We start from the raw sequence: 4,613 nt of genomic DNA, 5'->3' as shown, positions 1-4,613 counted from the left end.
CCCTCTGGGCTGGCCTTCCCTGCCCCCAGCCCCGGCCTGCACGTCTCACCTTCCGAAGCTCACAGCTCTCTCCAGTGTTTCAAGGTGACAACACGGCCCGGGTGACCTCCTAGAAGTGGGACCCAGAGGCACATTCGTGCCTGGGCTGGTGCCAGCTGCGTCCCAGCCAGGGTGTGTGTGCAGCAGCCCTGAGCTGGGCAGGGACATGTGATGGCCTCATTGGGACGGGGCAAGGGAGGGAGAGGGCAGTGAGACCCTGTGTGTAAAAGGGCTTGGTGTTTGCTTAAAGGAAGTCGCAGAACTCCACTGTTCATAGCACTGTCCCCATTGGGTATACCATTCCTCCTTTGATGCTTAATGAAAGCTGAGGAGTTCTTAGCCTAAAAGAACTCAAGGAATATCAAGGGTGTGAGGTGGATGGGAAGAGATCAATTAAAGATCTTGTATGCACATATGCATAATCCATGGACACAGACAATACGGGGGTCTACTTTCCATTTGAACACTTTCTGGGTTCATTGACCTCTTCATGATAGAGAAAAATCACAAAAGTCAAGCTTTTCCTCTGGTATTTTGCAGTTCTGTCCATCGGCCGGTGATTCCTGGGATAGAGGGGTATAGAACGTTCTACAACTTTCATCTTGCACCTGGATCACTATCCTGATCAAGAGCAAATATCTGCACTCAGTTTATAGCGGGCTGCCTAGACACTATCTTGATCCCCAGAACCGGAATATTAAGGACTGTTTGATTATCTAGCAATTAATCAATGACCATGGATTGACAGCAGCGGGGCCAGCACTGGGCCGGGAACTCAGGCTGCAGATCTCATCTTTGTAGCACTTTCAACACACCTGGTCTCATCCCGTCCTTGCACACTGCCCCACCTTCCTGCACACTGTGCTCATGCTGTGCTCCTGCCAGGGAACAGCAGGGACCACTCAGAGCTGCCTTGCTCAGAAAGTTATTAGCAGGGGCTTCTCCCCTGTGGTGGAAGGTGTCACTCTGTCCAGAGAGAGCGTGACCCTGCTGCTCTCCCCCATGCAGAGGACACCCTGAAGGACAGCCCCTTTGCCATAACCCTTGGGTTGCCCCAAGACCCAGCCTTCAGCTTTACAAGAGCCACCTTGTGGGATTTCTCATCTTGCCAGCGTTGCCTTGGCCAGCAGTGCCCTGAGACCAGCCTTCCAGGCCCGTTTTAGCACTTCTGCCTCCAGCTCCTGCGGCAGCAATAACGGCTAGAGCGTGCGATGCTAATAGTGCTTTGCCCGCACACCTAGGCTTCTTGGGAATGGCCCGTGTTAGTGCTGTTTCAGTTGCACACGAAGACGAGCGTCTCCCCATTTCTCCTTTTCTGCACGGAGGCCCTCAGGTCCACATTTTGCTCTCATAAGAATGCCACGCACCTGGGAGATGAGGAAAAGACTCGGGAGATGCGAGTTTTCTCATTTATTCTTTGAAAACATCTTTTAATTTCAACTTGATTGTGTGAGAGAGACACTTTTGTGAGTTCCTTTAAGAAACTACCAGTCTAGCCAAATAAACCAATAAATTATAATGCCATCTCCTGCCATCAATAGTTGCCTACATGCTTGACAAATGGCCATTCTCACTTCTTTCTTGCTAATAGAACTTCATTGTCATCCCCATTTAGCTGGTTCTACCATGATGGACCAGTTAGTGAATGAGTCACTGGGAGTCTGACGCCCTTTTTGAGGGACCAGCCCTAGGGACCGATATGTGACTCCATTTTGGCTAGTGAGATGTCCGGGGAAGTCTCTGAACCTCTACAAAGGGTCATTTCTCCCTGATGGAAGGCATTGCAAGGTTAAAAACCTTTGTTCCACATCCATTCTTCTCTCTTGGGATGTTGTTGTGTAATTACATGATGCTTCAAATTGGAGGAGCCATGTCATGACTCAGAGGAGAGCTATAGACAATAACTGTGGGTGGCAAAGGAGAGACATTGGTGGTTGGTTCTGCGGTGGCGTCATGGAGCCACTGAGGCAAACCTGGGATCATCTGTCACTGACTTCCTTTAAGAGAATAAACCTCCTTCAGTTTAAGCCACAGTTAGTTGGATTTATTTTTTTCCTAGCAGCCCAAATCATTCCTTGATATTAAAATGAGGAAAGGGCTATAACAAGAGATATGCTACTAAATCCCTGGGGAGAAAGGGGGCACAGAGAGAGTGACATGGAGCTGGGTCTTGATGGACCAGTGGAGTTCATCAGGTGGAGAAAATGGGGAAAAGCATTCCTGGCAGAGGCATGGCTAGAACAGTGGTCGGCAAACTCATTAGTACACAGAGCCAAATATCAACAGTTCAAGGATTGAAGTTTCCTTTGAGAGCCAATTTTTTTAAACTTAAACTTCTTCTAATGCCACTTCTTCAAAATAGACTTGCCCAGGCCATGGTATTTTGTGGAGGAGCCACACTCAAGGGCCCAAAGACCCACATGTGGCTCTCGAGAAAGGCGTGCTGTACTTGGACGCGGTGAGAAGTTCAGTGAGGTTGGTATGACTTTGAGGGGGAAGTGATGAGAAAGTCAAGGCTGAAGACTGTAAAAGCTTGCTTCACTCTCATGTGACAGTCCTGAGAAGAGTGGTCCGGATGGTCCGAGTAGTCAGGCTCTGGGTGGTCCTTCAGAGACCAGGTTCTTGCCTCTGTGGGCCTATCATCCCCAGGTGCTGGTCTTGTGTGCAGGATCCAGGGGCTCTCCACATTCCAGCCTCAGGAAGAGGATGAGGACCTGGGGAATGCGTGATGGATGTTTGAACGCCACACCTGGAAGTGGCCCCAGCACACTTAATTTCTGCTGTCAGTTAGCAAGAATTTAGTCATGGGCCACAGCGAGCTGCAGAGAAGGCTGGGAAATGTAGTCACTAGCAGTGCAGGCCTCTACTCAGTGAATCTCTGTTGCTAGGGAGATACTACTCTGTTTCCCCGAAAATAAGACAGTGTCTTATATTAATTTTTTCTCCCAAAGTTGCGCTAGGTCTTATTTTCAGGGGATGTCTTATCTTTCCATGCACTAGGTCTTATTTTCGGAGGATGTCTTATTTTCGGGGAAACATGGTTCATGTGCTAAGATAAGGAGATGGGAATTTCTGTAGGCAAAGAGAAGCACAGAAGAGCGAGGAGTGACATGACTGAGGCAGATTTTAGTTTGATGTAAGGATGAAGCCTTCCATAATTATAATTGACACAAAGTTAAATTACCTAATTAGTGGTGAAGCCAGTGTCTCTTGACCTCCTTTAAGGGAATAAACCTTAATTTTAGCAGATGCTGGACAGCCATTCTCAGAGGCCTCATAAAGACAAGATAGTGGGCTGGATGGACGGGCCCCTAAAGGACCCTGGGACTCCGCTCTTCCTAAATCTCTGTCTCACAACAGAGGTGGACAGACTGGGCAGCCTGGCCTGGAGGCAAGAGACAGTTAAGAAGATGAGCCAAACAGAGATGGCACCAGTGGGACAAAGAGGAAGGAATGGCTGTGAGGGACATGGATGAGGAAGAATGACTAGGACCGAGTGTCTAATGGGCTGGGGGAGGGTTAGGAAACCAGAGGGTTAATGATTCCTAAGTTTCCCAGGCTGCATCTCTGTCAAGCTGTCACCCGACCATAAGCAGAGACAGAAAGAAGAGATCCAGGTAAGAGAGGAGGATGTGTTGGAGGTCCCTGTAGGATGTTCATCTGCTGAAAACACAGAATTAGTGAAGAGATCGAGGCTGAATGATTAGATTTGGGAACTGTCTGAAAATATAATTTAAAAAATAAGAATTGTCAAGATCATCAAGAAAGAAAACAAAAAGCAGAAGTGGTTAACCTGGAGTTTACAGATGGGGCCCATGAGTGTGTTTGTATGTGTGTGTGTGTGTGTGTGTGTGTGTGTGTGTGTGTGCATGTGTGTTTACTAGATTGCCAAAGGGACCCGTGATTTACAAAAATGCTAGGAATCACAGCTGTGGGAGGAGATGTTCTGTTGAAGAAAGAGAAGAATTATAGAAAACGTCATTCACAGGTGCCAGCGGGAAAAGTGGTTCCAGAAGGCAGATGTTTAGCAGTTTCCAACGCCACACAGATGCCTGGGGAGGGTGAGAACTGAGAAGGGCCTTTGTGGGGACAGCTGGTGACCATGAAGAAACCTTCTCAGGCGACGGGAGAGGGTGCGAGTCAGATCTCGGGTTGCTGAGGAATGAGTGGGCAGTGAGACTTGAGAGGGCAGAGTGTGGCACCCCTCACGAGAACCTCACTCATGAAGGAGAGATGGGCTAGATGCTCAGGGGTCACCGACTCTGTCTTACCCCAGGGAAGACAAGCAGCGTGTGGAGGAGAAGCAACCATGGGCAACAGGGAGCAAGAGCAGGCATTTCTGGCATGGCCCAGGCTGAAGGTTCAGGGTGTGAGAGTGGGAGGTGGGTGGAGGGCTCATCTTAGGCAAGGAGGAGGAAGGCGCAAGAATACACGGGCACATTGCAGGACAGAGGAGAGAAGCAAAGGAAGCTCCAGAAAAACAGCCTTGACATCCATCGCCTGCTAAGAATGAGGGGTCATACCCTGGCTGGAGAGCTCAGTGGTTAGACCCCTCGTACTGAAGGGTCATCGGT

The sequence above is a fragment of the Pipistrellus hanaki genome (genome assembly GCF_964339955.1).
Source record: "Pipistrellus hanaki genome assembly, chromosome: 10".
NCBI lineage: Eukaryota > Metazoa > Chordata > Mammalia > Chiroptera > Vespertilionidae > Pipistrellus > Pipistrellus hanaki.
The sequence above is the reverse complement of the archived record's forward strand: the minus strand, read 5'-3'. Positions refer to the sequence as shown.